We start from the raw sequence: 12,724 nt of genomic DNA on the forward strand, positions 1-12,724 counted from the left end.
TCCAACTTTAGAGAAAGGTTGCTTTGTCATTTTGCCAAGTAAACATGATTCGCATTTACCATAATCCTCTAAGTCAAATGGTTCTAGAATTCCTTCCCTTTGAAGTCTTTCTAAGCGTTTCAAGTTTATATGGCCTAATCGACAATGCCACAGATAGGTGAGATCTGAATCATCCTTTTTGGCCTTTTTGGTATTTATGTTATATACTTGTTTGTCGTGATCTAATAAATAAAGTCCATTGACTAATCTAGCAGATCCATAAAACATCTCTTTAAAATAAAACGAACAACTATTGTCTTTTATTATAAAGGAAAATCCCTTAGCATCTAAGCAAGAAACTGAAATGATGTTTTTAGTAAGACTTGGAACATGGAAACATTCTTCCAGTTCCAAAACTAGCCCGGAGGGCAACGACAAATAGTAAGTTCCTACGGCTAATGCAGCAATCCGTGCTCCATTTCCCACTCGTAGGTCGACTTCTCCCTTGCTTAACTTTCTACTTCTTCTTAGTCCCTGTGGATTGGAACATAAGTGTGAGCCACAACCTGTATCTAATACCCAAGAAGTTGAATTAGCAAGTATACAGTCTATAACGAAAATACCTGAAGATGGAACGACTGTTCCGTTCTTCTGATCTTCCTTTAGCTTCAAGCAATCTCTCTTCCAATGCCCCTTCTTCTTGCAGTAGAAGCATTCGGATTCAGAAGTGGGTTGACTGACCTTCCTCTTTGCAGATTTGGCGCCAGTTTGCTTAGTTGGGCTGGCCTTGTTGCCACCTTTCTTAGCATTCCTCTTCTTTCCAGATTTCTTGAACTTGCCCCCACGCACCATAAGCACATCCTGCTTATCACTTTTGAGCGTCTTTTCAGCGGTCTTCAGCATACCGTGAAGCTCAGTGAGCGTTTTGTCCAGACTATTCATACTGTAGTTCAGTTTGAACTGATCATACCCGCTATGAAGAGAATGGAGGATGGTGTCTATAGCCATTTCCTGAGAAAATTGCTGATCCAGCCGACTCATATTCTCAATGAGTCCAATCATTTTGAGAACATGTGGACTTACGGGCTCGCCTTTCTTAAGCTTGGTCTCAAGAATTTGCCTATGAGTCTCGAATCTTTCGACTCGAGCCAGATCTTGGAACATGTTCTTCAACTCACTGATGATTGTGAAAGCATCTGAGTTGATGAACGTTTTCTGCAGATCCGCACTCATGGTGGCGAGCATTAGACATTTCACATCCTTGTTGGCATCAATCCAACGATTGAGGGCTGCCTGAGTGATCCCGTCGCCTGGAGCTTCGGGCATCGCCTCATCTAGGACATACTCCTTTTCTTCCTGCATAAGAACTATTTGCAAGTTCCTTTGCCAGTCAAGGAAGTTTTTCCCGTTCAACTTCTCCTTTTCGAGAATTGATCGAATGTTGAATGAATTGTTGTTTGCCATATTAAAACTACAATTGAAAAGAATAAACAAATAAATAACCATTCACAGTTTCTCTTAATAAACTTAAATTCTAGCATTCATGCATAATTCAATGTTTATTAAGCATTTTATTCAAGTTATGTGTTCCGGCAGGTGTGAATAAAATGATTCCAAGATCCTAAAATCATTGAAGAACTAAGCACAGTTTGTCGACTTAATCCTAGAACATCTTAGGTAAGCAAAAGCCTTTTGCTAATAGTCTAGAAACTATTCTTGGTTGATAGGTACGTCTAAGAACTTATTAGGTAAACCCATCGAATTTGCCACGACATAAAAGGACTCCTTACTTATATCGTTGAGTTTCACCAAAACTAACATGTACTCACAATTATTTGTGTACCTTGCCCCTTTAGGACCAATAAGTAACACCTCGCTGAGCGAAAACTATTACTAGATTGATGTAAAGGATATCCAAGCAAGTGTATATTTTGGCATGGCACCTTTTAACTCAATTTTTAAGTTTGGAACTTAAGGCTCTTACTATGTTGGTTAGATTTTAAGTGAACTAAAATCCTTAATCATGCAACATAATCAAGCTTTTGATCTCATGCATTTTAAGACATATTTAAAGCAATAAATAACTTAAAACATGCATAAGATATTTGTGATCTAGTATGGCCCGACTTCATCTTGAAGCTTTGACTTCAAAGTCCGTCTTGAAAATCTCCGTGGGAGGCACCATTTTCTTCAAATAGGATAAGTTATAACTAATTACAACTATTTGATGGTACGCAGACCATATTTGAATTGAAAAACAACTTTGGTACTTTAGACCAATTACATTCAAATTAATGGTACGCAGACCATATTTTCTATCCTATTTGGGCCATACTAGTCACTTCATAACCTGCAAAACAGTACATATACAATATATACCATTCACCCATTCATTATCATGAATGGCCCACATAGCTGGTTAGTTAAACATATTATGCATCACGTAAACATTTGCAGCAATTAATCAAGGGCACCAATAATCTACCAATTATTCAGTCCTTATTAATTCTAATCGAGTTGTTTTAACCTTAAGGATTTGTAGACCTAATCAAGAGTTTATGACTAAAAAGTGCTCCCACTCAAACCAATAAATTCATATGCTTTACTAATTTTAAACATAAAATTGTATTTCTAGTCTAACCGGAAACATACAAATTTAATTAAAATTTAAAGCTCATATAAATTTATAATTGAATCCAAAAATTTAATTTTAATTTCAGTCGCATTTAAATTAATTCATGATTTTAATTTTAGTAAAATAATTAGAATAAATTCCATTTATTATAATTATAATATTCAAAATTAAAATCCAAGAAATTAATTCAAATTATTAATTTTAAAATTAATTAAAATTACGTGAACTGAAATTTTTCAAATTAAACATTCAAAGCGATCTAATCGAAACGCAAACACCCTACGCGTTGCACGCCCATGGGCTGTACGCACACAGCCATTGCTGGCCATGTGCGCGCAGCCCATGCGCTCGTTGCATAGCTGCTGCTGTCCCATACGCAAGCCTCCGCACAGCGCCCACCGCACGCGAGCTATCGCTCGCAGCGCGCGCGCGTTACCGCGCTCGCTGGTGCGCGAGATCGCTCGCTGGTGCGCGCGAGCCATCGCTCGCTGGGGCGCTGCATCGCTCGCTGGTGCGCGCGAGCCATCGCTCGCTGGCGCGCGAGATCGCTCGCTGCGCGCGCGCGAGCCATCGCTCGCTGGTGCGCGACATCGCTCGCTGGGCGAGCGACATCGCGCGCTGCGCGCGCGAGCAGTGCTGGGCGCAGCGCTCGTGGCACGCGAGCTTGCGCTCGCTGCGCGCGAGGCTGCGCGCACTTGTGCGAGGCAGCGCGCGTTGTGGCGCAGCTCGCTTGCTGCCCACACGCGACTGCCTTGGCTCGCCCTTCGCCCATGCCCATTCGTTCATTGCTCGTGGCACACGACACAAGGCAGGGCTGCTGCCTTGTGCTCGTGCACTACGCCCTTGCTCATTGCATTCGTGCCGCACGGGCGACGAGCTCCCTTGCTCGTCGTCGCATGCCCGCATTATACAACACCCCTTAAGGGTAACACGAAGCGTCCATTGCTTCGTGCGTGCAAGTTATTTGAACGAATCGCATAAAAATTTAAAATTTATATTCAAAATTAATGACAAATTAATAAATAATATTAATTTCATAATTTTAGGGCGAAAAAATCGAAAATTTATTATCCAATTGATTTCCGATTGATATGGATTCAAGTCTAGGTCATAAAAATTTAAAATTTATCGTAAATTTACAATTTTTATGGTGGTTTTTAATCATAGGTTTCTAATTAAATTACAATTAATTATGAAAATCAAATTAATTCTAAATTATTCTAATTTTCAACAAATTAATCATAATTACAAATTAGATTGCATAATTAACAAGACTAGGCATTCAAACTTGTTAAACATATGCAGTAGGTCAATCAAAAATTCAAGATTTATCAACAGGAATCGCAAATATTTAATTTAACATCTTAAATTTACGAAATTTTGCATCCGAAAAACTAAAACCTTCGAAAAGTCATAGTTAGGCTTCGAATTTGAGAATTCTGGGTTCGGCAGAAAAATACTATTTTTGTCAAAATTTTAGAATGCCTTTTACATGCGGAATTGACACAAAAATCACTCAATTCGGATGAGTAATGAAGAAACTGCCGAAAAACTGCGTACATATAATTAAATAAACGCAATTTGCAATTAATTAACAATTACGAAAATTAATCACCCCTTTTAATTCTTGCAAATTTGTAATATTTAACCATGTTCATGCAATTTAGATTATGAAAATAATAAGGGGCTCGTGATACCACTGTTAGGTTATGATACATATGACATTTACATAGATCATGCGGAAAAACCATTAACCCAGGAAACATATTATTTACACATAATCATATAGCATAATTAGATGCATACTCTTTGTTGCGTGCCTTCCCTAGCTGCGCCCGAACCGAACAAGAACAAGTCTTTTAGGACTCCAAGTGTCGTCCCTCCGTAGAAAGTCCACAGCACGTCCGGATCCGCCTTAAGATTGACCAACTAGAATCGCCCTTAAGGTACTCAGAAAATTCGGCACTTTTGGGGCAAGATGAGTGTTTGAATTTTCTCTCAAAAAACTCACTTTTGAATACTTTGAAACTTATGTATAAATTATGACCCCTAGGCCTTTATTTATAGAGTTATGGAAAAGGAATCGTAATCCTAGTAGGATGCGAATTAATTGGAATTAGAATTCTACATGAATTTTACTTAATCAATTTATCCAATAGGAATAGACATTTAATCATACACTGACTCTTGCAGATTCAGGAATCTCGCATGAGCTCAAACTCACACACACACGGCAGCCACAAGGGCTGCCCACGCATGCGAGCAGCAGCCCACGCAGCGCGGCCCACGCATGCGCGGCCTTGTGCGCGCTGGGCTGTGGCGTGCGTGCTTGCTGGGCGATGGCCTGGCTTCGTGCTGGGCCTTCGTCCGGCAGGCCTCGTCCGATGCTAATTCGTACGATACGCTTCCGATTAAATTTCCATTTCCGGAATCTATTTCCGATACGAACAATATTTAATATTTCCGATTCCGGAATTAATTTCCGTTTCGAACAAATATTTAATATTTCCGTTTTCGGAATTATTTTCCGATTCCGGCAATATTTCCGATTCTGACAATATTTCCGTTTCCGGCAATATTTCCGATTCTGGTAATATTTCCATTTCCAATAATATTTTCGATACGTACCATGTTTCCGTTTCCGGCAACATCTACGACTTGGATAATATTCATATTTCCGATACGATCCATATTTCCGTTTCCGGCAATATCATCGTTTCCGGAGTATTCATTTCTTGCCTGTGACGATCTTAGCTCCCACTGAAACCAAGATCCGTCGGTTCCGAATATTCATAGATGGAGTATTTAATGCCATTAAATACTTGATCCGTTTACGTACTATTTGTGTGACCCTACGGGTTCAGTCAAGAGTAAGCTGTGGATTAATATCATTAATTCCACTTGAACTGAAGCGGCCTCTAGCTAGGCATTCAGCTCACTTGATCTCACTGAATTATTAACTTGTTAATTAATACTGAACCGCATTTATTAGACTTAACATAGAATGCATACTTGGACCAAGGGCATTATTTCCTTCACAAACGTGCTCTTAGGAGCCGTTTCTAGTACTAATGTGTGTTATTGAGTGTGCCTTGAGTTTCAGGTTTGATTATGAGAAATGGGTCGTTTTAGACCCGTTTCATTGTTGATCAAGGCCACTATATGAGTCCGAGAAGTTCGGGACCTCCATCGTCGACTTTCGGGAGCCTTAGATGCTTATGGTTGAGCCCCGGGAGTTAGACTTGGTGATACGGGCGAGATACATTGAAGATTGCAAATCGCCCTGGAAGCTGAGGGCGAAATGCAACCATCGGAAGGAAGTATAAGCAAGGCAAGTTCATCAAGCCCGATCGGGCGCAGCTCGCCCGATGCGGATCGGGCGGTCAATCTGGAGGCTTTGTGGAAATTTCGCAATCCGCCCGATCGGGCGGATTTTGGCCCGATCGGGCCGACTATCGAGTGATTCGCCCGATCGGGCGAAGAGCCGCCCGATCGGGCGACGCCAACCCCTTATGCTTTTTCGCGTTTTTTCTTTCCGGTTTTTGGCTTGTATTTTGGGCAAACTATAAATACTAGCCCTTTTATTTTTAGTAAACATCTTATTTTCCAGCACAAAACGCTTAGTTTATTTCTCTAAGTTTTATTTTTCTCTCTACATGAATTCAAACACTTAGTTCGATTTATATAAAAACGCAAGCTTTCAATTTCCATTGTTCTTCAAGTCGGTATTGTTTCTTACTTTAATTTATTCTATTGCTTTGATCATGTTTTCCATTATGTTAATCGCTTTGTTATTAGTTATCATGAGTGAGTAGTTTAATTTCTAGGGTTTAGGAGATCCATGAATGCATGATTGGGATTATATGTGGACTTGATTATTTGATTGATTGATTATAATTTCTATAGCTTATTATTATTGCTCGTCAATTCTGTTCGGCCGGACTATTTTGATTTGAGTTTGATTAACCTTAGATTATGCGCCGAGAGGTATAAATCTGATGTTTTTGGTCTGTGGCTATTAGATAGGAATTATTTCTAGTACGTAGCGAGAGCCCGCTAGTTGTTATATCCTAAGGAATTCATAAGATTCGAGAGATGCATGTTTTCCTAGTTATGATTGTTAATTAATTGTTATTGTCCGTTGTCCAATCCCGGTCTGCATTTATGGTGAACCGCTACCCTAGATTCCCTTCATATTGTTATATTCCAGTTTGATTATTTGCCTTAGCTTAATATACAAACCAATCCAATTCTTTGTTACCAGTAGTCTAGATTAGTTAATTAATAGTGGAAAGAACATTGTTTCCCTGTGGATACGATCCCTGCTTCCCTTGCTACATTTTTAGTTGGTGAACGTTAGGTTATTTTTGATTAGGTGATACGACTTTAGCCTGTCAAATTTTGGCGCCGTTGCCGGGGAAACGGTTTTATTTTCTGTTATTAATTGTTTTTCTGGATTATTGTTTGTCACTTCTCAAGGGACTCCCGTTCCTTGAGACCGGATCTCACGACTGTTTTCTAGTTCTTGCTTGTTTATGCCCAGGACTGTCCATACCAGCGATCTGACTTCGTTCGATCCTGAACCTGAACGGACCTTTCGTAGACGGCGTAGATTCGTTGAACAGTTGAGAGACTATTCTGACTCTGAATCCGACCATCTGATTAGCAATCTATTCCATACAGATTCAGAGATGGGTGACCAAGCACCACCACCCCCACTTGTGCCAAGGCTTACAGACTATTCTAAACCAAGTCTGTCTATGCTTCCCAAGGCAATCATGCCTTCCATTGCGGTCGAGAATTTCAAGATTGAACCCCAACTGATAAACATGATCGAGAGACACCAATTCGGTGGGGAAAAGGGTGAAGATCCCAATCTCCACATTCAGTCTTTCATTCAGTATTGTGCCACCATTAAGCAGAAGAATTTAACACCGGAGCAGACTATGGAGATACTCTTTCCATTTTCATTGAGTGGGAAGGCCAAGCTATGGATTAACAGTCTCAACCGCGCAGCTATGAAAATCACCGATTGGAATTCTTTGGCCCTCGCATTCTATGTTAAATATTTCCCACCTGAGAAGACAACTCGTCTGAGGGGTCAGATATTAGGTATCTCTCAACAAGTAGATGAGAGTTTGTTCGAAGTTTGGGAGAGATTCAAGGACTTGCAAAGAGAGTGCCCACACCATGGTTTGGATGACTGGTTCCTGGTTCAACAGTTTTACAATGGTCTGGGTAATGAGTCTAGGTGTCTTTTGGATTCAGCTGCCAGTGGAAGATTTATGCAACTGGAGGTGCCTAGAGCTTTGGAGGTGATTGAGGAGATGGCCATCCATAGTGCCCAATATGGGAATCCTAGAGGTTTTGCCGACCGAGGTGTTAAGCATGAGATGAATTCTATTGAACAACTTACTGCTCAGCTAACTGCCCTACATCACAAGCTCGACAATATACAGATCGCATCTTCCCAATCCACCCAACATGCTAGTGTCGCTGCAATGAGTGCCCAATCTGCTAATGTCTGTAATAGTTGTGGGATGCAGGGCCATTATGCACAGGTATGCCGAAGCTCCATCGAACAATGCAATGCATTCCAGTCCTACAAGCAGAACAATCCGTATTCCAACTCATACAATGAGGGGTATAAAAATAACCCCCTATTATCATATAGGAGTACTAATGTTCAGAACCCCCACCAAATTCAACACCCTCTACCACCACAACAACCCTACCAACCGCGGAGCAACTACAACTCGCAACCTAGTGGATCACCTGGCTTACCACCACAACCTCAACCCACACAACCTGATCCCATGCTTGTAGAGATGAGGAATATGATGTTGGAATTGCAGAAATCTCTAAGCGAAAAGGATGCCAAAATCGATGCCCTCACTGCTCATAACAAGATCATGGATAAACAGTTGGCACAAATGGCTACCGCTCTTGCAGAGAGACCCAAAGGTCAACTCCCTTCACAGCCTGTGACCAGAGAGTCTGTAAATGCTGTCACTCTGCGGAGTGGATATGAGTATGATGGGCCACCTATGACTATAGAGGAAGGGGTTGAAGTATCTGTTAGTGGTGTTGTGCCAAGAGAAAGTGAGAAGGTGGTCAAGGATAAGGAAGCTGACACAGGGGTTGAGAAGAAAGTTGAGATACAAGTTCCACCTATCAAACTTCCCTTCCCTCATCGTCAGCTAAAGAACAAGCTAGACAAGCAGTTTGGTAAGTTCTTAGAAGTGGTAAAGAATCTGCAGGTAACAGTCCCTTTCACTGAATTAATTACTCAAGTACCTGCATATGCTAAATACATGAAAGACATCTTGACTAGGAAGAGAGCATTTAGTGAGGTGGAGACTGTTGCATTTACTGAGGAGTGCAGTGCCTTACTACAAAATAAGTCTCCACCCAAGTTGAAGGACCCCGGGAGTTTCTCTATCCCGTGTAATATTGGCAACCTTTTTATTGACAAAGCCTTATGTGATTTAGGTGCCAGTGTTAGTGTCATGCCCCTGTCTGTATGTACTAAGTTGAACATGGGTGATTTAAAAGTTACCAACATAACTCTGCAAATGGCCGATAGATCTGTAAAATACCCCCTAGGTGTCTTAGAAGATGTGCCTGTTAGAGTAGGTAAATTCTTTATTCCTGTTGATTTTGTTGTTTTAGACATGGAAGAGGATAGGCAAATTCCTATTATTTTAGGTCGGCCTTTCCTACACACTGCGGGGGCAATCATAGATGTCAAGAATGGCAAGTTGACGCTAAATGTGGGAGATGATAAGGTTACTTTCAATTTAACCCATGTTGCTAAGAACCCTATGGTAGAGGAGTCATGTTTTGGAGTCAATATTTCTAATGATTATTTTAATACCGAATTGACTCATACTAACTCAAATAACTCCTCGGAAAAAGCACATGTTTCAAATTGTCTTGCAGGTGGAGGTGATCGGAGTATACACTCTTCGGCATGGGTTCGAAAGAAGGGACGGATTGATGATGCCACGACCCAAGGGGCCGAAAGTTCTGTAAACGGTGGACATCGTATTCACGATCGGGGTCGTGATCTGTCACTTCCCGCACCACACAGCTCATCCAAGGTAATCGATGTGACACCAGGTGGCACCATCTTTGGTGCCCCCATTCGATGAGCTGTCGTGGCTCTCATCCCTTTCATGTCTATTGTCTGCGCATAAACGGAGATTGTGTAATGGGGACATTACATCAATCTAATAGGGGATGAGTATTTCATTATCCATTTATTGCCTTAGTAGTATAAGCTTGATTGTTGATTCTAATTTTTGTGTGTTTAGTTAGTATTTTCCATTACCTACGTGTGTTTAAGTATTTCTATTACCTACGTGTGTTTAAGTATTGTTTTTGGTGTTAGTGAGGCGAGAAGAGGGCATTACGCTGTTTGGGTGTTTCTTAATGTGCAGGCCTAAAGCCCCAAGTTCGAGAAAGTGAAATTAAGCTCAAGGCCAAGCACACTGCAAATCGCCCGATGCGGATCGGGCGAGCTGCGCCCGATCGGGCGCGCACGGATGATTTTCATAAAGCTTATTTCTGCCTGATCGGGCGCAGCATGCCCGATCGAGCGGACTGGCGAGTGGAATGCTCGATCGGGCGATTTTATATTGCCCGATCGGGCGGTCTAGCGAGTGGAATGCCCGATCGGGCGAAATTATTTTGCCCGATCGGGCGGTTGAGGAAAATTCGTGGAAAAGTCAAGGAGGAATTCTGGGCAGAAAAAGTCACGAAAAGAGGCAATCGCGAATCGCCCGATCCGGATCGGGCGAGCTGCGCCCGATCGGGCGCGTACGGATCAGAAGAAAAGGATCGCAAACCGCCCGATCGGGCGGAATGTCGCCCGATCGGGCGAGATGCGATTTCAGCGACAAGTACACGGTTTCTTCTTTCTTTCTTCACTTCTTCTTCATCTTCAACCTAACTCTCTCTCTCTCCCTCCATTAAACCCCAACCTCAAAAAAAACTTCCAACCACCATATCTCCCTCAATTCTCCACCAAATTCAACAAAATTTTCATCAAAATCATCCCCTCATCATCCTCTACAACCTACACCTAATCGATTTAAGTTTTCACTCATCCCCACAAAATCCCCAAATTCACCCAAAAAAAAACTCAAAAAACTCAAAAATTCAGATTTTTCATCAATGGCAAATAGACCACAAAGAAAATGCACGAGGGTACCAAGAAATCAACATGAGGCTTCCACAAGCCGAGCTCGGGAACCGACACCACCACCTCCACCACCGCAATTCGAGCCCGACACGGATTTTCCGGATGTCATCTTTATTACGGAGGAGCAACGAGCACGATTCATGCACCTCAAATTGAGGGAGGTAATCCCTACTCGCTTTATATGTCAAAAATCATTGCATGAAATGGGAATTGAGCGTGATGTAAAACGTGTTTTTGTTGGTGTTGGTATGAGTAGCATGTATGGTATGCTCCGTCTCACATTTAAGCGGTTGACTCTAGAATTTTTGAGTAGTTTTAATATTCGTAGGGATGGTTATCGAACCGTGTCATCGGTTCAATTTCGTGTCATGAACCGAACCTACACCATGAGCTTATCTGATTTTGGTAGGATTTTTGGATTGTCTACCACATATAGTAGGAAACCCAAGGAGACTCACAATAACTGTACCATGTGGGGAAAGCTTACGGGCAATGATAATCCCGGGAGTATGCAACATTTGCATGCTTCCAAGATTCAACACCCGGTACCCATTGTCTTTTACAGGTTCCTAGGATTTACTATCTTTGGTAGGGATGAGACCCAGAACATTAGAAGTACGGAGCTAGAGATCCTAGGTGGCTACGTTTCCGAAGGAGAGGAGAGCTACAAAATGAACCTTGCACATCACATGGCCTCTCAATTTTACTCCATAGCCCCCTCCACACATACTACCAAGATTACCATTGGTGGGTTGATCACCCACATAGCCATGGCCACGGCCAATTTTACTGAGGCTAACCAGATCCCAGTTCTGGGTAGCAACTTGCTTGATTTGGCTTATTTTGCTGGACTCCGTAGGCTGCAGGGGGAGCACGGTTTATTTAGGCCGGGAGCCATGTACTGGATGTTCGAGGGAAACAGGCTTTTCACCTTGCCTGACCCTCAGGGCCGCACTAGTTTCAGACCCGGTCAGGCTCATTATCTATTTGTTGGATTTGAGCGAGAGCCTCAGCCTGACCCCCAGCCTCAGCCTGACCCTCAGCCAGAGCCCCATCAGTACCAGCCAGAGCCTCGCACCTACTTCAGGAGGGGGCGTCGAGACACAGGGAGGCCCCAGAGTGGCCCGGTAGTTCATGAGGATCAGGGGTCCATTGATGAGAGGTTGAGCAGACTTGAGCTCGGGTTCCGGGAGTTCGCAGCTGATCACCAGAGGACCATGTTCCCATTTTATGATCAGTATGCCAGGCAGGGCTATATTGCCCCAGATTACGAGCACCCTACCTGGTTTACCTATCCCGCGGAGGGATATGGAGCTCCGGGTTCTATGGGCACCTTCACACCCACCCAGTACGGAGGGTGGGGAGCGGGTCCTAGTGGGCATGGTGGCAGAGATGATGGTGATGATGATGGTGATGATGGCCAAGGCCATCAGTGATGCTGATGTTGATGATGAGGTTCGATACCCTTGAGCCAATGAGGACATTGTCTGATTTGGTTTGGGGGGGGTTTCACACTACTTGTACATTGTAGGTATGTCTTTCTTTTATTTTCGCATTTCTTTATTTTAGTGTGTTTATTTTGGTATGTTTAATGCTTTCTAAATTAGTTTATTGCTTTGAAAAAGAAAAAAAAAATACAAAAATACAAAAATACAAAAATTCAAAAATACGTTCCGATGAATACAATATCATGCTTCCCTGTGCCCCTTTGATTGAAAATTGTTTTGATTCTTGGTATTTGATGACGAGCAATGTGGATGCGTTAGCCATGATTTGATATTCGATTGCTTTGATGCCTTAACATGAGTCAACTCTGACCAACTATTTGTGGACTTGGTGCTTGACTAGTTGATTTGGTTAGGATGTGTGATAGCTTCCTGGTGTGTCATTGATTTTGAGTATTG

General features: G+C 42.2%; 1 non-coding gene across 1 annotated transcript; it reads right to left on the reverse strand.

Moving 5' to 3' along the window:
* Positions 1–7,704: 7,704 nt before the first annotated feature.
* Positions 7,705–7,811, reverse strand: LOC130464512 (small nucleolar RNA R71). The gene has a single exon (XR_008924916.1). It is a non-coding gene; the product is annotated as a small nucleolar RNA R71 (small nucleolar RNA).
* Positions 7,812–12,724: the final 4,913 nt, after the last annotated feature.

This window comes from Spinacia oleracea, chromosome 6, assembly GCF_020520425.1.
Source record: "Spinacia oleracea cultivar Varoflay chromosome 6, BTI_SOV_V1, whole genome shotgun sequence".
Classification (NCBI taxonomy): Eukaryota; Viridiplantae; Streptophyta; class Magnoliopsida; order Caryophyllales; family Amaranthaceae; genus Spinacia; species Spinacia oleracea.